Source organism: Pholcus phalangioides, unplaced genomic scaffold, assembly GCF_987345545.1.
Source record: "Pholcus phalangioides strain wild (caught in Gottingen) unplaced genomic scaffold, Ppha-v1.0 ptg000014l_1, whole genome shotgun sequence".
In the NCBI taxonomy this organism is placed as follows: Eukaryota; Metazoa; Arthropoda; class Arachnida; order Araneae; family Pholcidae; genus Pholcus; species Pholcus phalangioides.
The window spans coordinates 26,814,783-26,837,387 of NW_028301607.1; the positions used below are offsets into that span (position 1 = coordinate 26,814,783).

Sequence of the window (22,605 nt, forward strand, 5' to 3'; positions counted from 1 at the left end):
CACATGCTTGCTCATGCTCTGTAGGTTACTCGTTTGTGGTCATTCGCATGCTTTCTCACGCTCTGTAGGTCCCTCGTTTAGTCATTCCCATGCTTGTTGACGCTCTTAGTCACTCTTTCAATCGTTCATGTGTTCACAAACTTACTGGGTCACTCTTTCGGTCACTCACTGACTTAGTCTCTTGCTGTCTGGGCAGAGGCGGATTTACTGAAGATCATGAAAATTTTGCCACCCTTAAATTCCACTAATTTTCTTGGCCAGTCATTTCTCAAATTTGAAACCCTGGGCTATAGCCCGCTATAAGCTACCCCTGTAAATACGCCACTGCCAAAGCCCGAAATTCGGACATTGGCCGGATCAATTCGCAACGAAATTGAACAATTCGCGAACTGGAAAATTTCAGGCTTTGGCACAGTTAAACACATGCGGACTACTTGTAGAAGGAGGGAAAAAAAAGGGGGATGATGGAATGGTTTTTGGTCGAGCCCAAATAACAGGGTCTCATGTCCATTGTCATCTATGGCGTATCGAAGAAACACACAATACACAAAAAAAGTTAGTGTTCTCTTTTCCATGGTAAAGAGAGAGAGATGGGATTGGTGGTGCACTAATGGACCGTCGCCAGCACGAATTCTTGACAGATGACCAATCAAAACAAAGAACCTGAAAACAAGAGAAAAGCAAAGAAAAAAAAATCTATATTATTCTTGCAAGAACAAAGAACGGAAAAACCACTCATCCAATCCGTGGGAAATGGACTTGCTCTTTTTCTTGTGGTAAGGTATATTCGTAACCAAAAAAAAGTCACTTTTTTCCTGTTTTCATGCGTAAGATGGTATACCAGAAATAAAATTGTGGTATGGTATGATATTCAGCATCACGTGGATGGAGAATCATCGATGCGCTATGTCGGGGTGAATCAAACCATCAGGGTTTTGGTATTATTTAGTTGAGCGTTTCTCGACCTATGGATCCGCGTAGGTCAAGGAAAATTTAGGTCATTCAATCACTTTTCCCCCTCACTTGCTTATTAAATTATTTCTTGCCCACTTGGTCAAAAAATCACTTCTCACTCGTTCGGTCAATCGCTTTCTCACTCGTCAGCCAGTGCCGTCTTAACGCACGCCACGGGGGCCTAAAGAGAAGGGGGGGGGGGTGACGCACAAAAATGAGATCTAAATTTTCGAGAATTTGCCAGGTAGGGCCTCAGAAAAATCCCTCGGCCCGGGAGCCCATGGTGGTCTGATGGCGGCCCTGTCGTCAGCTCTTAATTGCTCAATCTTTTTCTCACTCAATCACTGATCTGGGTTACAATTTTCAAGAGTAAGTATGCAAATTAATAGTCGTGTATTTCTAGCAAGGTAAGGGGCGGGAGGTCTACAGAAAAATTCCTTTCCCCGGGAGGCCTGTAATGCTTTCAAGACGGTCCTGCTCACAGGGACAAGAAAGTGGATGGACAGCAGGGGAAAATCTGAAAAAACAGTGTGAGACACACACACACACACAATAACGTTTAATGCATATTTCAATGCATGCCACATATTTTAGTTCATGTTACATAAACATCTATCAAATCATTCAGGTCCGTAACTAGGCAGGGGGGCGGCCCGAGCCGAATTGGGAGACCCCACAAAATAAAAAAGTACAATTATTTTGGTTATTTTAAGTAATCCTTCAAGTGAAATTTCGCTTCTTAAACGAATAATATTGAAAAAATGTCGGGCAACCCCCGCCCCTCTTTTTTTTTGAGCATAACTTTTTCCAGGGGGAGCTCCAAGAAAAAGTCTGCCTGCCCGGGGGTCCGCAAAGCCACGCTACGGCCCTGAAATCAACAAAAAATCAAATAAAAATTTAACACGCGTCACGTTTTTCCGAATAATTTAAGGGGTGCCGCTCTCTTGTACTTCGAAGGAGGAAAAATCACGTGATTAAAGAATATTATTCCACCCTGGAAATTCCACAAACCTCAAATTCCAACTGCAATGGCATCGCTCTTTACTCAATCAAGCCAAGAAAATTATGAAAGGAAACGATAATTATGCCCCGCACCTGTAATTTTTGTCCTTCCTCTTCTAGAAATTGGCTGAAGGGGGGGGGGGGAAATATGTAACATGTATTCATTTAGTTTATTATTATTGCTGTTATTATTATTATTCTTAAAGGCCATAACACGGTCAGGAATCTCTTCTCTCTCTCTCTCTCTCATCACAGTCGACCTTCTTGGAAAAGTTTCCTTGACCCTTCTTTGTTTGTTTGTTTGGTTTTTTCCTCGTTCAAAATATCGCCAAGTGTCGCCAAGTTTTAAGAGTCTCTCTTGCGATGTCGTCGCGTGATTCTTGAGACGTTACGAAAAATCAATTTAAGACGATTTTCTGGACACTTTTCTGTGACTTTTCGAGGGAGAAAAAAAATACATTTTAAAAAAAAAACAACCACAAAGTTAATTATGTTTCGAAAAACAGGAAATCACTTGTTGACTTTTTGTTTCATCACAATATGGAGGACAAATCTGTACCGGAAGAATCACTTTCAAGTAGACGCCTTTTTTTTGTTTTCTGAAATGATGTTCAATTCGTTTCAAACCGCACATTATCCGTTTTAATGTGCGAATCCGAATTATAGTTCAATGTATTCAATCCCCAATTCGAATTACACGTCAATGTGCAAGTATAAGGTATCAGTTTTAAATACAAATACAACGCCACAACAGGCAAAATGCCCAACGAGGTGGCTGAGAAAAAGATGACAATTACAAGTATGGATGTTATATGTTTCAATAATACAGCAACCCAATTAAAAACACAATCACAAAAATTATAAACAATATATACACGTGATAAAATATTATACAATGCCCATAAAGAATACTTATGGTTGTCTTATTCTAAGTATGGATAACTTCTCGATTAAAGTACCAATCCGAATTATGGTGCAACGAATATATAGTGTACTCGAATTGTAGGCAGTGCCGTCTTAACGCCATCATGGGCCCCCGGGCCAAGTGACTTTTCTGCGACCCTACGTGGCAAATTCTCGAAAAATTCAACCACTTCTCATTTTTCTGAGGCCACGACCTCCTAGAGGTGGTCGTAGCCGTGCCCGGGTAGGCCCATGCGTTAAGACGGAACTGGGTGGGGCACGGTCCGGGGGCTTTAAGAGAAGAGGGGCCTCAGAAAAATGAAAAGGGGCCGTTCAAGTATTACGTCAACACAGTTTTTGCCATATTTGACCCCCCAAAAGTCAGCAAAACTCTGACCCCCTCCCCCCTTGTGAGCAAAATTTCGTCAGCACTGCTCCCTACCTCCTAACCCATAGTGGTGGGATCAGAAACGTACACGGGAGGGGGCACAGGGGGCTCGTGCACCTCCCTCCCCGACGAAAAAAAATTATTTTTTTAACGCAAAGCACATATTTAAAAAAAAATACCCTTATATATGTTATTATAATCAATTGTATCAGAGAGGATTCAAAATCTCTGCTCCTTTTAAAACACTAAATAGTTTTACATGTGAGCAGAAATCCACTGCAAGATTCATTGACGGACTGGTTATTTGTGGAGATGAAGATTACAAGGAAGAAAATACATCACTGCCCCCACGGGGACTCGAACCCCGGTCTCTCGCCTGCCGGACGAGTGCTCCACCATCTAAGCTATGGAAGCAGATGGAATATCTTAACCTTGGAGCGTATATATGTTGAAAGGCACCGTACATGGACGGCGTCAACAATCAGCTAATAGCTAATAGCAATGACATAGGCCAACCAGATAGCCACATGCATATAGAAATGTCCTCTCCACTTGTCAATACATGATTCATTGAAGGACTGGTCATTTGTGGAGATGATTACAAGGAAGAAAATTCAAGTTCGAGTCCCCGTGGGGGCAGTGATGAATTTTCTTCCTTGTAATCTTCATCTCCACAAATAACCAGTCTTTCGATGAATCTTATATTGACAAGTGGAGAGGACGTTTCTATATAGAAATCCACTGGTCTAGAAAAAAAACATATTCACTACACACAACAGCGTGAAATTAAAAACTTCTGTGTCTTTGTTTTATTATTCGTTACACTCTGGACACTTCGGACTACTCAATTTTTTTCAATACTTGCTTTCGTAAAACACAAAAATATCAAACAAGGAACTACCGAAACCCCCTATCATAGGATCACTCTCTAGAACGAAAAGTCAACTTCTCCAAGAATAATGAAATCGCCGGAGACGAAAATTAAACAAGTTTCTCTTGCCGAACGGCCCAGCTGCTCCTCCGCCGTTCGTTTCGTTGCCACCACGGCCACCACGGTTGTTGATGTTTCCACCTGGACCCTGGCTGCCACTCTCACCACTCCTTCGGACGCGTCTCAGAAGATCCACAGCAGACTGGACCTCCCTGCGTGTGACCGGCACTAGGCGATGGATGTCATCGAGAACGGTGGGCCTCATCTTTGGACTGGATCTTGGATGATTGGCTTTGGATATCTCCTTAGTTTTCCGGACGCAAAATTTCGGTGATTTTGCAAGCAGGTTTGAAGTCCTTATAGCTGATATGGATGAAATAGAACTGCGAAAAGGGAAACAATTGACCGTTCATTAAAGGGTAACACAACAATCAAATTTGGAAACGTCATGTGCAACAGAGAAATCTGAATTCAGAGTATACCATATTTGGCTAACTATCGCCTGTTTTTAGTTTAGTTTGTTTATATTTGCTTCGATTTCATTCTTAACAAATAAATGAAAATAATGTTTACTTTTCATGTGTTTTTCCGGCATGTACTGATTCGTCAGAAAATCTGTAGAGAGAATACGTACTAGCTGCATGTACGATTAAGTAGTGAAAACAGTAGTTATAGCGGTGGCAGCACCAGCATAAAACATAAAACATGTAAAACTCTGAAAACACAAATGTGTTGAGGGTCACACAAACACTCAAAACACATATACGGATTCGTTAGAAAGTCCGCAGAAGGTATGCGTACGAGGTGCGTGTACGGTTAAAGTAGAAGTAGTTATAATGAATCGTAAGATGGCAGCACCAGAATAACGCGAAACCTGCATGACTCTGACAAAATTGAGATGTTAGGATCAGACAAATGTAAAACACATATTCCGGCGTGTACCGATTGGTTTGGAATTCCGCAAAGCTCTCTACAGAGAGATTTTTTGCAAATTGGAGACCAGCTAGCATTTGCGCCTCGAATCTTTAAAATGCACGAAAGACCAACTTCAGCCTATCACCACTGTGTCACCGGTGGGGCTGTAACCTTGATCCTAGCGATGTAAGTCCATTACGACTCCTACACGACCACTCTGTGGATTCCAAGCATGATATTGGAGCCAACCTCTCTTAACAGTCCTGGGTAAAGTTACTCTTCTGTAGCTCCCGTATTTTCGGTGTTGAAATAAAATAAAACCCTTTTTTTTATTTTTTGCATGCTGAAGATACTTCTCTGAATAGGAAAACTACAGGAAACCAACTTCAGCCGCTTGTAAAAGGCTTTAACCCTTCAAGGGTTCGGATAGTTCGCACAATCATGCGGATCTATATTCCTTGCTTAAAATACTCTTTGGTTTTTAACGTCAGGGAGTTCAGACCTGACTATTCAGGTGAAATATTAGGTGTTTTATCGTTGAAGTCAGGGCTCTGAGTTCAAAAATAATATCTACAGCTAGAAAGAACCGAATTCGTTGAAACTTGTGCTGTTGTCAATTTTCATTGGTTCTGGACCTGATGGTCCCCCGGAATGTTTTTCGGGAACAATGGTGGTTGGGGGGGGGGGGTGGAGAGATTACATAAATAGGAAGCCACGCTGTGCCGTCTTAACGCATGGGCCCACCCGAGCCAACACCCACCAGAAAAACCTTCTCTAGTAGGTGTTGCCCGAGCAGGGCCGGATTAAGATGTTTGAAAGCCCTAAGCACTTAAATAATTTTGGTGCGGCCCCCCCCCCTTTTATACGTATATTTTACACAATATTGAATCTATCAATAGAAAAAAAAAACATTGAACGAAACTTTGTATTTCGGAAGTAACTAATCTAAGACCAGCAGGGGATCCAGAAGTAGGGTGGGGAGAAATCACCCCTCCCAAAATCCGGATAATATGGTAAAACTTGGACTGTCCCGTAAAATACGGGACAACCCTACAATCTTACATAATTAGCCACCCCTCCTGACTCATCGCTGTGGATCCGTGACTGTGTCTAAGGTTGATCTGGATATTTCTCTGAGCACTCACTTTATTTATCTAAAAGCTTTCTCCTACTTTTTTCTAGCTCAAAGTCTTTGATAACATCTTTAAAACTAATGCTATTTACCACATTTGTGTCTATACTTAGTAGAGACGAGCCATCGTATATTTTTATACACTTTGATCGAGGAAATGGACCCTCAATCAAAAAGAGTCTTTTTTCCTCATTATTTGCTTCTTAACTCAACGTATCTTTCCTTTCAGTGTTTTGATTCTAGCTTTGAAATTACAATGTTAAATAATTTCATTGGTTTTTCCATCCCTAAATTCAGCTTGATCTCCATACTTTTCTTCATTAAAAATTACTATGAAAAATTTGTTAAAAGATTAATTTTTAAAATTATGCAAGATAGAGACGTGCATGTCAATTTTACCCTTTTTTTTGAACTGCCAAAATGCACGTTTTCGAACTTTTTTTAGATAGACCATGGATTTACTATATAGGGTGGCCTCTGTTAATTCGCCTTTCATCTCACCGACTATTTGTTGTAGAGGTAAGGTTCCAATTTGAAAAATGCTAAAAATGTGTCCAGAAACTGCTCTTCTTCAGTTTTGAGAATGAATGAAAATACAGTGTGTCACAAAATTAAAAAAAAATTGATTTTACATGGACACCCTGTCCTAAAAAAACCCAATTAGAAAGTTGTTGCAAATACAAAAATCTGAGAAAAGTTGGGAAAGAACATGTAAACTAAAGGACAAGCCTCTTTCCCTCATTTATGCTGTTCTTTCCCAACTTGTCTCCGATCAGCACCGGACTTAGGGGGAGGGGTGCGAAAGGTGCGGTCGCACAGGACCGCAAAATTTGAAAACCTCCCCTTTCGTTGGTCGTTGGAGGTACAAATAGTGCGCACAAGGTGGATGTTTGTAGTTTCATTCGGCGATGCTTCCACTATTAATGGTCCATAGTAGACTAAATAATCTAATTATTCACCTAGTACGGTACCAACATTAGTGATATTTTGTTTCATGAACAGAGTCGGATCCTGAATCCTGCGAACTACGCGGCCTCAAAGGGCGCCAACTGAAAGGGGTGATTTTTTTATCACCAACACATCATTTGCTTACACTTGACCCCAGGGCCGTCATTTCATCTTTTTCCGGTGTGGGGGGGGGGGGGCAATGAACATGTACTCAATGTATGTATATATATATTTGTATATATACCATTTTTAGTGTATTTTCAAAAGCCAGGAGGGGGGGGGAGCAACGGCCCCGCTGGCCCACCCCTACTGGTTGCGGCCCTTTACACAAGAGTAGGCAGGACTGCAACTAAACGCTTAGTCAGCCGGGGTCAGGACGCATTTTGGTGCCCACCCCCTCTGATCCGACACCCGGGTCACAAGACACGCTGCTCCCGAGGCCCGCAACTAGAGGGGAGCAGACACGGGACGATAATTATCTTTTTTTTTTTGTGTATTTTCCCACATTATAAACTTACTACGGGGGGGGGGGCATGAAAAGTTTGTCCTGGAGGCGTGTCAGAGATCCCAGCCTATGGGCCATGCTGTAGGGTATGGAATCCATGGTTTTTATAAATTCATTACAGAGTATGAAGCTTCTGGACTCTGCTTCAGCATTACAAGAGGGTGCCAAAATGCTTGCTTGACACAGCTGACCAAACCTCTAGTTGTGGCCCCGGGTCTACGATGGTCTTAAGGTGGCCTTGATGTATAAATGGGTGGGGCAGAAAATAGAAAGGAATCTCTGCCCGTGCGGGATCTATTTTTGGTGCCCCCGATGACGTTTCCAGCTCAACAAATTTTTTTTTTGCTTTCCAACTCGGATTTGGACCCCTTTCCCCATGTGACTGCACAGGTCGCACGGCCTCTGTGGGGCGCCGAAAGGCTTCAACCTAGTTTCTTATAATTTTTGTTTTTTTTTGCATACTATAAATTTTTTTTACCGAGAGACCAGTTAAAAATCTAGCCTCTAAGACCCCAACAAAGATCCAAGCCTAGCGACCCCTCCTGCAGGACGTGGGTGCGATAAATACATCCAGTCTTGCCGCTAGTTCAGTACGTCCTATAGATATTGTATCTAGGAAGGAATGAGTCCTGTATATACCGGGTGACTCGAAACGTTATGTCGTCCCCCAATAGCTGGTTTTTTTTTTGCTTTGTAGCATTTGCAGTGAATTTACAATGGCACTAACAATTTTAAAGCAATTAAAATTAATTTAATACTCTAGAACAGTGGTTCTCAATCTGGGGCCATATGGCCCCCTTGTGGTCCTGGGATATTCTAGGGGGGGGGGGCCCACATGCGAAAATCAGATGAAAGGTGATCCACGACAGTCAGTGAAGGGAGTCATAGAGAGCTGTAAAGAGATAAGCTTTAAAAGTGAAACATGGTTGAAAAATGTTACTACTTTCAGAATTCATCAGATCCGTCCATAGAACCAGGGGCATCTTAACCCTTGGGTCTATGTGGACATGACCAGGGTCTTTATGTATAAAATGGAGGGAGAGTGACTGCACTATATGGGATCTGGTACTATATGATTTTCATATGTAAGAACAGCTTACATGTGAAAATCATAGTACCAAATCTAGTACCAGCTTAGTATGGAGGGCCGCCAGAGCAACGGTTGATGTGTTGGGAGGGTCGATTTATTGTGCATGTTCGTTGGATCGTCCCGTATTTTACACAGACCCATTTTTACCATATAATTTGACTCATGGGAGAGATGATAATCCATCATTTGAATCCGTGCCTAGCCAGGATTCTAGAGATTGCCCTGATTTATTAAAATTTCATTCACTGCTCTAGAATACTTTAGGACATTCATTTTTAAAAATATTGTTGGTGCTGCTATCTACTTTCAAAATCAGAAGTACCTTATGTGGTGATGACGAAGCTCAGGTATAAAGAACTAAATACTTCATTCAGCTTTGCTTCTTATAAACAAAGCTCTCCCCCATAAGCAGAGGACGGATAAGATCGTAAAAAGTGAATTTTCCCACACTCCACTTTATAGTAATGTGCTGCCATCTAGTCTCAAATTTAAAAGTGACTGATGTGGTGATGATGAAGTTAAAATTAAAAAAACTATATCCTTTATTCTGTTTAGTTCCTTATAAACAGAGCCCATAAACTGAACTGGAAATTCAAACTAAAAGTTCGGCTATTTTATTTGAGCATAAGGAGACGTCCAAAACAAAAAACCTCTTAATGAGCAGACGACAGACAAGAAGTCGGTTCCCTACAAGCTAATCTCGCAAACAGAACTGGAAGTTTGAACTGCCAGTTCAGTAATTTTTTCAGGACACAAGGAGACATCCAGAACAAGTGACCTGGAGAGAAGCAGACGACAGAGATTCTGAGGCTTAAATCGAGATTATATTACTGGAGGGACCATTCAGCAGCCGCGACTGCAGCGACATCAAATGCGAGGCGTGACTCGATGAAAACAAAGTTCCCGCCTGGCAACTTGCCCTTACCACGGCCGACTAGACATTCATTGTTTAGTGGGCTATGCCCTTACAAATGTACAGTTCGGCCTCTAAATATTGCTTTTTAAAGATTAAAAAAAAGATAGACAACTCTTCTAAAGGTGAAAAAATACTAAAGTATTTATTTCATTAATACTGGAATCATTTCTTTCATAAATTCTTGAATTTTCCTTCATCAGTTCTGGATTTTCCTCCATTAATTCTGGAATTTTTTCCTTCATTATTTTTTGAATTCTCTTTCAAAAAAAAATTAATTCTGGAATTATTTCCTTTATTAATTATTATTCCTTTCATTACTTCTGGAATAATTGCTTTCATCAATTCTGGTTTTGTTTCTTTCATTAATGCTGGAATTATTTCTTTCATTAATGCTGGAATTATTTCTTTCATTAATGCTGAAATTATTTCTTTCATTAATTCTGGAATTGTTTCTTTTCTTCATTCTGGAATTATCTTTCATTAATTTTATTATTATCTCTTTCATTAATGCTGAAATTATTTCTTTCATTAATGCTGAAATTATTTCTTTCATTAATGCTGGAATTATTTCTTTCATTAATTCTGGAATTGTTTCTTTCATTAATTCTGGAATTGTTTCTTTCATTAATTCTGGAATTATCTTTCATTAATTTTATTATTATCTCTTTCATTAATGCTGAAACTATCTCTTCCATTAATTCGGGAATTCTCTTTCATTAATTTTGGAATTATCTCTTTTTAATTCATTTTGGATTTATCGCTTTTTAATTAATTTTTGAATTATCTCTTTCCTTCATTCTGGAATTATCTCTTATTAATTTTATTATTATCACTTTCATTAATTTTGGAATTATCCCTTTTATCAATGCTGAAATTATTCTCTCACATTAATTCTAGAATATTTTCTTTCATTAATTCTGGAATTATCTCATCGATGCTGAAAAATTATTTCTTTCATTTATTGTTTTAAATTCCTGTAGATGCCATAAGAAAATAACGGGGGATTGTGTTTGTTTTAAACGGAGTCACGTGATGTTACGACGAAAGGTGTTGGGGTACACCGTTCCCAGCACTGCCAAGGCGGAGACCGCTGACGTCATACTCTCTCTCCAGTGATATAAGCTCCATGGAGGCTTGATTTATATACTGTTGGTGCTGCCATCTAATCTCAAAATTTCAGGCAACTCATGCGATGATGAAAATTCGGTAACAAAATTCGTACATTAGCAATAATCGATTTGCTCAATGCTCAAAAATTTTGAGAAAAATGCGTCGCTATAATGAAAATGTTAATTAATGCAAATGGAATTAAATTAAAAAAATTTGAATAATTCCATTTGCAAATGTTTGTGACTTTGATATAATTATTCATTATAATTTCGACTAGCGCTAGTTTTGCAACATTAGCTAATTACGTATCAAATATTCAATCGAACTCCGACCTAACCTTGAAGGACCACATTCGGTGAATGTAGCCAAGATTTTAATCATTTTACGGACCCTCAATATATATTGTAGCTTTTAGTTACTTTTTTTTTTAAACCATTAATCATAAATGGCTTTATATTGAATTTTTTCAGGGGCGTAGCTAGAAATTTCGTTCTGGGGAGGACCACTTTCATTTCGGGGGGGGGGGACCAGACCTCCAAGCAGGGCCGTCTTAAGAGCATCATGGGCCCCCGGGCCAAGTGATTTTTCTGAGGCCCTTCCAGGCAAATTCTTTAAAATTTCAACCAGATCTAATTTTTGTGAGGCCCCTTTCCTCTAGAGGCCCCCGGGACGTGTCCGGGTGGGCCCATGCCTTAAGACGGCACTGCCTCTCCAAGTCCCCCCTCGCTACGCCCTTGGACTTTCTGTCACCATGCGAAAGGCCGAACGGCCACTGCAATAGAATAATTTGAATTTATATAAAATTATTTCTTTCGATATCTCGAAATTATTTGTTTCAGTAAGTTTGAAATTATTTCTGTTAACGAATTCTGAAATTATTTCTATCACTTTCTCCTGAAATAATTTCTTTCACGATTCTGAAATCACTTCAAATAATTCCGATGATATTCCTACCGATACGTCGAAGTGGCTCGCGTTCAGGCCCGTCATTTAGGGGGGGGGGGGAGCAGGGAGGGAAGCCCCCCGGCTTTTAAAAATACACTAAAAATTGTATATATATATATATATATATATACATGCATTGAGTACATGTGCTTTGCCCCCCCCCCTTTAAAAAGTTGAAATGATTGCCCTGCTCGCGTTGCGTCAATCGGATTTCGTTGTCGTGGCGCTGCGTTCGGAACCGGATTGGGCACGTGGGGAGTGGGGGGAAGAAAAAAGAAAAGGCGCGGTGAATTTGCGCAGTGAAAGCCCGGCCTACAAAAGTTAAAGCGAGTAAGCATACGAAAAAAACGCACCGTTAGACTATCTCCGGGGAGCCGCGGATAAACGTTGACTTACGCAAAGGAGTCGGGGAGGGCAAAAAAAAAAAAAATGGAGAAAAAGTGTCCTAAAGCATGTGCCGTACGTAACTTAAGTTATCCGGAACTGTGACATACAGGTCTCTTAAGTGATTTTTAAATCTGCCGTAGGCCCCTGAAGTTCTCTGTAAATCTGCCGCAGGCCCCTTAGATCAATCTTGCGAGACTTTTTAACGGGGAGATCGGCTCGCATTCACGTCTTGAAGTTGGGAACCACAGAAAACCAACTTCAGCCGACCACCACTGTCGGGCTCGAACCCGGATCCTCGCATCGCGAGTCCGTCACTATAACCACTCGACCACCACAGCGGTGTGGCGGGTGACTCAAATCATCTGGAAATGTGCCACGTGTCACTTAAGTGATCTTGATCCATGTGGCGGGTGACTCAAGTGATCTAGAAATGAGCCGCGTGTCACTTGGATCTGTGTGGTGGGTTTCTCGAGTGATCCGTGAACTCGCTGCGGCTCCAGGACTCAATGTGGGGCGGGGGACTATTTCGGAATTCATGAAGGAAACAATTTCCAAAAGACTTCGTTTTTTAAATTCGAAAGAAATAATTTTAGAATCAGTGAAACAAATAATTGTTTTGATGAAAGAAATAATTTTACATTTAATGAGAGAAAAATGAAGTTTCCTCAACCACCGGGCCCGAGCATCAGTCAAACCGGGTCGAAGACTGATTCATTATTTCATTTTTTCCTATTTATTTCCCATCAGTCGTGTTTATAACTGGGCTTCCCACTCAAAAAAAGAAGAATTCTACCGGGCCGCAGGCTTCCGAAGGTACCTTAGATGCTCTGTAAATCTGCCACTGCCCGCCCCCCATAAGTGCTGTGGAACTGTACCGCGAGACACTTGAGTTATCTGAAACTGTACCACGAGACGCTTATATGATCTGGAACTGCACCGCACGTTAGCAGGCTCGCGGTACATTTTAAGTGACCCACAGATCATATAAGTGACCCACAGCACATTAACAGATCACTTAAGTAATCTCGAAATGCGTCGCTGGCCACGTAAGTGCTCTAGAACTGTGCCGAGGGTCACTCAAGTGATTTGAATTCACGAACCACATCAGATGGCACCGAGGGCCACATTTGGACATGGGCTGAGTATATATGGTTCAAGTTATTTGGAACTGTGCCGCGGATATATCTTACGTGATCTGTAAATTCATCTTAAGGGCTGCTTAAGTGATCTGGAAATGTGCCGCGGACCACTTAATTTATGTTAGAATGCGCCTCAGGTCACTTGGGTGACCTGCAAATGTGCTGCGAGTCACTTTAGTGATCTGGAAATGTGCCACAGACAGCTTAATTGATGCGAGAATGTCGTGCGAGCCACTTTCAAGTTATCTGGGAAAAAGTCACCACAGGTAAAACACAGGTCATCTGGGAGAGAATGTGCTGCTCAGTTAATTTTCACAAAATTAGGTTTGAGGCCCCGGGAAACATTTGGCACGCGTCATGAGTTGAGCATGTATGATATAAACTTAAAACATCGACTATGCAAGACTGGAAACTGTTTCCTCTTCTATTTGGCGTGTTCTTGATAATCTCGCCAACTCGTTACATAATACGAAAATGGGAATGATTTTCTTGGCTTTTTTCTTTCCTCTCGGCTCTTGATTTATGGCCGTTTCGAATCGAGTCTATTTGCAGAAAGTCATTAAATGGCTACAAATTCACTTAAAAGTGAGCAAACAAGTCTCTATTTGTTTCGTTTTCGTGCTCGGGGAGTGAATGATGTGTACAAAAACGCTGCCGCTTCGATATTATCTTTTACTTAATTTATGGATAAAACTTCATAAACTATATAAAATTCCGTGTCTTAGGCCGGGATTACACCGTAAAAGTTTGATAAAAGTCCTTTCATGAAACTTGAAAAATTCAGCCAGTAAGGTCACCGGTCGCATTTTGTACAATGTAACCGATAAACACTTATTGGTTGGGATTCTTCAAGTTTTATAAAAGGACTTTTATCAAACTTTTACGGTGTAATCCCGGCCTTACACTCTTAATTTTCCTGATTTCTCCACTTTCCTATTTGTTAGATATTGGCAACTTTTTGCAAGAAGTAATTTTTAAAAAATGAAAGTTCTCTCAGGTTTAATGAAAGAAGAAAAATTTTCAGTTTATCAAAGAAGAAATTTTTAAATTCAGGTTTAGCGAAACAAATGGTTTTTAAATCAACGAAGAAAGTAGTTTTTCGAAAATGCGTCGCGTGGCGTGACACCTAAGTGATCTGGAACAGCACCGCTAGTAACTTGAGCGATCTGTAAATTTGCCACGTGTCATTCAAGTGATCTGGAAATGTACCGGTGGGCCACGTGAGTGCCCCGGAACTGTGCCTCTGGTCGTTTAAGTGATCTGGAAATGTGCCGCGTGTCACTTGAGTGATCTGGATCTGTGTGGCGGGTTTACTCAAGTGATGTGGAAATGTGCCGCGGGACGTTTAAGTGACTTGAAAATGTGCCGCGTGTCACTTGAGTGATCTGGATGTGTGTGTGGCTGGTCACTCAAGTGATCTGGAAATGCGCCGCGTGCCACTCAAGTGATCTTGATCTGTGTGGCGGGTGACTCAAATCATAAGAAAATGTGCCGCGTGTCACTTGAGTGATCTGGATCTGTGTGGCTGGTCACTCAAGTGATCTGGAAATGTGACGCGGGTCGTTTGAGTGATCTAAATATGTGCCACGTGTCACTGGATCTGAATGAATGAACGCCAGGGTCTCTGCCACCGGACTTATCCCGTTGCCGAGATCTCTTCCAGCTCAGCTTCGTGGCAGAGTCTGGAACAAAGTGAGTGTGTTTACCTTACAGTCTGAGTGTGTAGCTAGTGTTGTGTATGATATTTCAGTGCTGCCATCTATACTTCAAATTGTGAGTGAAGTGTAATGATTGAATATTTGTAAGCCTGTTGCTCTCTGTGGCGAGACTTTTTAACGGGGAGATCGGCTCGCATTCACGTCTTGAAGTTGGGAACCACAGAAAACCAACTTCAGGTCCGTCACTATAACCACTCGACCACCACAGCGGCGTGTCACGCCACACAGATCCAGTGTCACTGGATCTGTGTGGCGGGTGACTCAAATCATCTGGAAATGTGCCACGTGTCACTTAAGTGATCTTGATCATTGTCTGGTCACTCAAATCATCTGGAAATGTGCCACGTGTCACTTAAGTGATCTTGATCCATGTGGCGGGTGACTCAAGTGATCTGTAAATGTGCCGCGTGTCACTTAAGTGATCTTGATCCATGTGGCGGGTGACTCAAGTGATCTTGATCCATGTGGCGGGTGACTCAAGTGATCTGGAAATGTGCCGCGTGTCACTTGGATCTGTGTGGTGGGTTTCTCGAATGATCCGTGAACTCGCTGCGGCTCCAGGACTTAATGTGGGGCGGGGGACTATTTCGGAATTCATGAAGGAAACAATTTCCGAAAGACTTCGTTTTTTCTAAATTCGAAAGAAATAACTTTAGAATCAGTGAAACAAATAATTGTTTCGATGAAAGAAATAATTTTACATTTAATGAGAGAGAAAAATGAACAAAGTTCAGAATCTCTCATTTTTTTTCATTCTCGGACTCGGCATCCGATTTATAGGCATTGAACCTCTTCATTACGGATCACGCGTTTATACGCATTCCTTGTCGGACTCTTACCGTTTCGTTCCAGACGCTTGTTTGAACAACTGCCACATGCGACACATGCCATCACAACATTTCACCGAGGGAGAGAAGAATCTCTCCAATCCTTAAATTAGGACATTGGTACGAGGGTCGACGAACTCCGAATAAGTACCTTGTTGTTTGAACAGTAGACATGGCTTATCATTGTTGTTCTTACCAGAAAATGCGCCGTACTCTTATCGAGAGAGAGGTAAAGGTCTCGAGAATCACAACATTGAACTGTACATATACGTATTACATACTTCATCGGTAAAAACACGAAGTCTGGTAAAACCTAAGTTTTTACTGGTAAGACCTAGGTAATACCATGGCAGCTGGTAAAAGCCCGCTTATGAACGTTTCCATTTCGGACTTTTACCAAGTCAAAGCCCTTTTTTAATGAATCAATTTATCATCGTGCGCTTGTTAGTTCTTGCCGCTTAATGATTAATAAATAATCATAATTATTTGATAATTAAAAGTAATTGATAATAAACAAATTTAATAATAAAAAACTATGAATTTATTAGTTTGTGACGATAGATAGATACCAGGAAATTATAAGTTCATGGTACTTGATTAATTCATCGACTAATTATTGATTAATTATAACTTTAACGAAATAATTACTCGATTAACCATCAATTATAACCACTAAAATATAATTATCAATCATTAAGAGTCGGGAACTATTAAATTCATGATGGCCATTCATTAAAAACGGGCTTTCACTGTTCAGAGTAAATTGATTAACCATTTACTCTGAACTTTAAATCAATTAATTAATGAATTCACGAGAACTATTCAGGGCCGTCTTAAGAGCATCATGGGCCCCCGGGCCAAGTGGTTTTTCCGAGGCCCTACCTTGTAAATTCTAGAAACTTTCAACCGGATCTCATTTCTGTGAGGCCTCTGTTCCCCCTGGCCCGGGGTGAGCCCATGCGTTAAGAGGGCACTGGAACTATTACTCGCTTAGTTAGCATCAGGAACTAATAAGTCCATGATGGTTAATTGATTTATCAATATCGGGCTCTTCGACTTGGTAAAAGTGTGTAATGAAAGCGTTCACGATCGTGTTTCGGGCTTTTACCAACTCGCCTTGGTGAAACTTCACCGGTATATTCGGGCTTTTACCGTAACATGTATAACAGAGGACTTTTTTCTAGTCGCGAGCACTGCCTACAACCATCATCAAAGGAAGAGCACCGCTTACGGCAAGTTGGACATACCAATGCATGAAATCACGATGATTTTAATCCATCATCAATACAATTTGTACAAGGTGGGTTTACTTGGGACGTTGATCAAGTGCTCTCGAGCACAAAATCGGACACTACCATCGAGCACTCTAGGTGCTTAAGAGGAGCACCGCGGTGCTCGCGAGCAACGGATTGAGAAGATGCCTGATGTATGAAGAAGAGTGTCCATTTGTTTGTGTGTGTGTGTGTGTGTAATTCATACAAATCGACAGTTTTAATTAAATTTTGATCACTTGACCTTCAATACTAGAGGAAAGTATAACTGTCTATATAAGGTTTCGGAAAACCAACCCGAATGGGGCTCACACTCAGGGCGTTTATATAATATATGGGCAGTGCCGTCTTAACGCATGAGCCCACCCGGGCACGGCCCGGGGCCGCTAGAGAAAAGGGGCCTCACAAAAATGAAATGTGGTTGGAATTTCCGAGAATTCACCACGTAGGGCCTCTGAAGAATCATTTGGCCCGGGGGTCCATGATGCTCTTAAGACGGCCCTGAATATGGGGTAATTCAGTATGTAAACTTTGTATAATATTTGTTTTTGTAATTTTAATTTCGTATCTATGCAATAATTATGTATATTGATGACTTTAAACGCATCTCGTATTGTCAGAATTTCATTCATATTCAAATGAAGAACCATATCAGTTTGCTGTTAATACTAAAAAATACAATTAATACAGGACCCTCCCCCCCACACAGGCTGAGATAGACTTGAAAGTGTGGGGGGGAGGCACAATGATGATGATGATGCCATGATGCCAATTAATGAATACACATATACATTAGATCAGTCGACTCAACCTTTGACGCTGGGGGGGCGATTCCCGTCACCCGAGGGCCTTCCAAAAATTTCTGCCTAGGACATGGGCACCTACCTTATAGGCTGGGATCTTTGCCAGGCCTCCTGGGTCAGGTCTTTAATGGGCCTCAACTCTTATATACATTATTTATAGTTTATAATGTAAAACAAAAATTTATACATACGAATCGTTCTGGGTCCCCACCTAGAGCCCCAAAATTGTGCGGGCCTGGGCTTAGGCACCCACCCGGCTTTAGAATGTAACCCCCTGCCACACACAGTGAAAAACCTCGTGTCTGACGAAATTTTCCCTAAAATAGATTTCCTCATATCGTTTCTCTAAAATAAATGTGCTGCCATCTATTGATTAAAACAAATACTCAGAGCCAACTACATTGTACTTGTAGAATTTAGACCAGTGATTCCCAACGTGGCGATGGAATGTTCCAGGGGGCGGTAGAAACTACGGGTATAACATACGATCTTACATGGGTTAGATTGCGTTGGGGGGCGATGGGAGAAAAAAATTTCTGGAAGGGGGCGATGGACAAAAAGGTTGGGAAACTATGATTTAGATTAACATAGATTCATTATAAACTTAAGATCTTTGGCTCGAGACAAAAAAACTGGTACAGGCATGCGTATGCAAATAAAGAGATATGGAACCAATCAGAGTACGGCGCTGCGGTCGGCAACGCCTATATAATTGTTAGATCGGTTACTGCTGCTACAATGGCAGGTTATCGAGATTTAAGTGAGTTTGAACGTGGTGTTATAGTCGGAGCACGAGAGATGGGACATAGCATCTCCGAGGTAGCGATGAAATTTGGATTTTCACGCACGACCATTTCACGAGTGTACCGTGAATATCGGGAATCCGGTAAAAAATTAAATCTACGACATCGCTGCGGCCGGAAAAAGGTCATGCAAGAACGGGACTGACGAGAATCATTAAACGTGACAGACGTGCAACCCTTCCGCAAATTGCTGCAGATTTCAATGCTGGGCCATCAACAAGTGTCAGCGTTCAACGAAACATCATCGATATCGGCTTTCGGAGCCGAAGGCCCACTCGTGTACCCTTGATGACTGCACGACACAAAGCTTTACGCCTCGCCTGGGCCCGACAACACCGACATTGGACTGGAAACACGTTGCCTGGTCCGACGAGTCTCGGTTCCAATTGCTTCGAGCTGATGGACGTGTACGGGTATGGAGACGACTTCATGAATCCATGGACCCTACATGTCAACAGGGGACTGTTCAAGCTGGTGGAGGCCCTGTGATGGTATGGGGAGTGAGCAGTTTGCGTGATACGGAACCCCTGATACGTCTAGATACGACTCTGACAGGTGACAGGTATGTAAGCATCCTGTCTGATCACCTGCCCCCATTCATGTCCATTGTGCATTCCGACGGACTTGGACAATTTCAGTAGGACAATGCGACACCCCACACGTCCAGAATTGCAGGAACACTCTTCTGACTTTAGACACTTCCGCTGGCCACCAAAATCCCCAGACATGAACATTATTGAACATATCTGGGATGCCTTGCAACGTGCTGTTCAGAAGAGATCTCCGCCCCATCTTACTCCTACGGATTTATGGACAGCCCTGCAGGATTCATGGTGTCAATTACCTCCAGCACTACTTCAGACATTAGTCGAGTCCATGCCACGTCGTGTTGCGGCACTTCTGCGTGCTCGCGGGGGCCCTACACGATATTAGGCAGATGAACAAGTTTTTTTGGCTCTTCAGTGTAGTTAATATAGTTTTAGCCCACGTTCTTTTGGGCTAAAACAGTAGGATTCATCCACGTGGGGGAAAAATTAATCCTTTATGTACACACTCGTTCAATTATTTTACTAAAAGATTTCTAACAACTGTATTTTTGCAGACGCGAACCATAAATATTTTTCTGTTCAACCGATCCAACAATGCCAACAATGAATAGGAGTTTTGAGGGGAGATGTGTCGGTCCTCCAGACAGTACAGCGAATAAACAAAAGGCCGATACGAAATGTAGCCTCTTTTTTCACAACCAAGGAAATGTTCGGACTGGGGGTGGAGGGAGGAGATTATTAGAGGGGACCGTGAGCGAAATCACGTGATTCAGTACACACGTCATTCAACAGTCATTTCGTACAATACTTTTTGCGGGAAAACGCTTTAAACGAGAAAAATCTCGATGAGTATTTGTAATAAGAGCAAATCGGAAAAAAGTAATGCGGCACCAGAGAGAGGAAAATAAGTCGCACTAAGGAGGAAAATGTTGTAAGCGGGATCCACTGTATTGTGTACAAAAGCTTGCAGCAAAGCTGTCTCAGTATCATGGAGTGGGGCTGGCCGAGCTTCAGGCCTGGACAATTCTTGTCTTTTTTTTTTTGTCTTTTTTTCACGCAATTAGTTCACTATAGTGGGGGGGGTACGCTGAAGAGCGCAGCCTACGGGCCCCTGTTCCAGGATTTTGGAGGGGGAGGGGGTTTCACGTGCTTCATTAGCACCCAAAGGCAATTTCTCACTGTGGAATGCGACATCTTTTTATGCGAATTTTCATTCCATCCAGTCATTATGGCCGTCTACAAAGCTGCATTAAGATTACCTTTCAAGCAAGAGGCTTTGCCTTCTACGAACTGAAACAGCAGAGGTGGCGCGGTAGCCCTGAGGACATACACTAAATGCTGGCGTCCAGTAGCCATGACCATCACAATGTTTTTTCTTCCGGCTAGCCACCGTTTCGTCCTTTCCCGATTCCTCCTTAGGGGCCGTTCAAGTATTACGTAAGCAAATTTTTAGCCATTTTTGACTCCCCCCCCCCTTGTCAGCAAAACGCTGAACCCCCCCCCCCCATCAGCGAAATTTCGTCATCATCAGCTCTGCCCCTCTGAATCCTAACTCATATTTTCATAAAGGGTGGTTGATGACGTAAGCATTATCCAAAACCCCCTCTCCCCCCTTGTCATCAAAAGTCAGCAAATCGGAAACCCCCTCTCCCCACATCGATGACGACGTAATACTTGAACAAATACTTGAACCCTTAGGCCAAATTAGTGCCGTTTCATCCGATCTCTTCTTCTCTCTCCTCCCACTTCCCTGGATTACTGTCAATCAAAATAAAAAAACCCGTAGTTTCACACTGAGAAGAAAGGCGAGTGATTCACGTACCAACAAAATGTCTGAAATTGTGTTGTTTCCCATGGTGTATGAGGCTTTTTGGACGCTGGATCACGTGATATTTTGAGGGGCATACAAGATAACCAATACGGGGACTTCCTGTGCGATTCATGAAAGTAACAAATCCAATAAATCAAGACTCATAGAAATGAATCATTTTTTCTCCTTTTTAATGGGAACTAGAAATTTTGAATTTTTTTTTAACTTCAAGTTATCGATCTGCCTCTTTTTCCTTCACAAAATGCTTGATTAAAGCTGCGGTTCTCGTTCTTCGATGTAATTTATATGGGCCTATAATTAATTTGAAAACATCCTAAACTATATGGATTGGTGCAATTGGATAATATAAGACAATACGTAGGTACATTAATCCTCATTTTCCCGCTTGAGAAGATATAATTAAAAATTTGACATCAATGTTATTGCATGAATATCCACCTCAAATGTGGGTCTGGCTCGTAATTTTATATTTAATTTTCTACGCTTCGTATCTCTAAGCGAGCTCAATATTTCGAAAACCAAAGATACAATCCAATTTTTAAAATTATTGATGTGGCAGAAAACACCCACGAAATTTCCGCATTTCTATGCTAAAATCGGCAATTTTAACATTGATCTCTATGGGGATCATCCACTGTATGTCCCTCAGTAGTGATGCTGATGATTATTATGACGTCTATTCGAAAAGCCTCATTCTTTCCTCCATAAATGACCATACATCCCGTATTTCACGGGACAGTCCTGGTTTTCTTTTATTCTCTGGTCGTTTCGATTTTTTGGCAAAAGTGTCCCGGTTTTCCCCGTTTCTTACATGACACCTACTTGGATTTTTATTCTTTATTGAAGTCAAAGATTGAAATTATTTTTCAACTCATAAATTATATTATGATAATTACAACTATAAATGAGAATGTTAATCTGCCACATTTGTCTTAGTGAACGTTTTTATTCGTGGAATTCATTTTAATAATTAGAAGTAATGCTATATTTCCCGCCATTGTGATTTTTTTGCTATTTCAACAATATTTGGCAACTTTGTTCGGTTTTGGTGTCATTTTTGGCAATAATTGGCGATGTCCCGTATTTTCCCGTATTTGGAATCCCAATTTCCTGTATTTCTCTCGAGGAAATATGGTCACCCTATTAATCTCCCACATTTGTCTTGTTGAACGTTTTATTTCGTGGAATTCAATTTAATCCACTTCTTTTCTTTTTTTTTTCTTTCATACCGAGCACAACTCAGGTCTATCGCCATGGGCGGTTTACTACCTAGTGAGCTGTGCCGGAAGTGTAACTGTGTGTGTACCTTACAGTCTGAATACGTATGTAGTGTTGTGTTTTTGATTTTTCAGTGCTGCCATCTATATTTCAGAAGTGAAGTGAGTGATGTGTTATGATTGAATTGGTGCTGTTTGTAGGTCTGTTGCTCTCTGTGGCGAGACTTTAATTTAATCCACTGTAATTTGCAGTAACGCTTCGTTTCTCGCCATTGCGGTTTTTTTCCGTAATTTCTGCAATATTTGGCAACTTTGTGTACTT

The 22,605-nt window shown here is 41.4% G+C and overlaps 1 long non-coding RNA gene across 1 annotated transcript; it reads right to left on the bottom strand.

The window, feature by feature from the left end:
* Positions 1–4,028: 4,028 nt before the first annotated feature.
* LOC149078374 (uncharacterized) lies at positions 4,029–18,161 on the bottom strand. Its single transcript, XR_016193890.1, has 2 exons — positions 18,076–18,161; positions 4,029–4,561 (listed from the first exon to the last, which is right to left on the bottom strand). It is a non-coding gene; the product is annotated as an uncharacterized LOC149078374 (long non-coding RNA).
* Between the last annotated feature and the right edge of the window lie 4,444 nt (positions 18,162–22,605).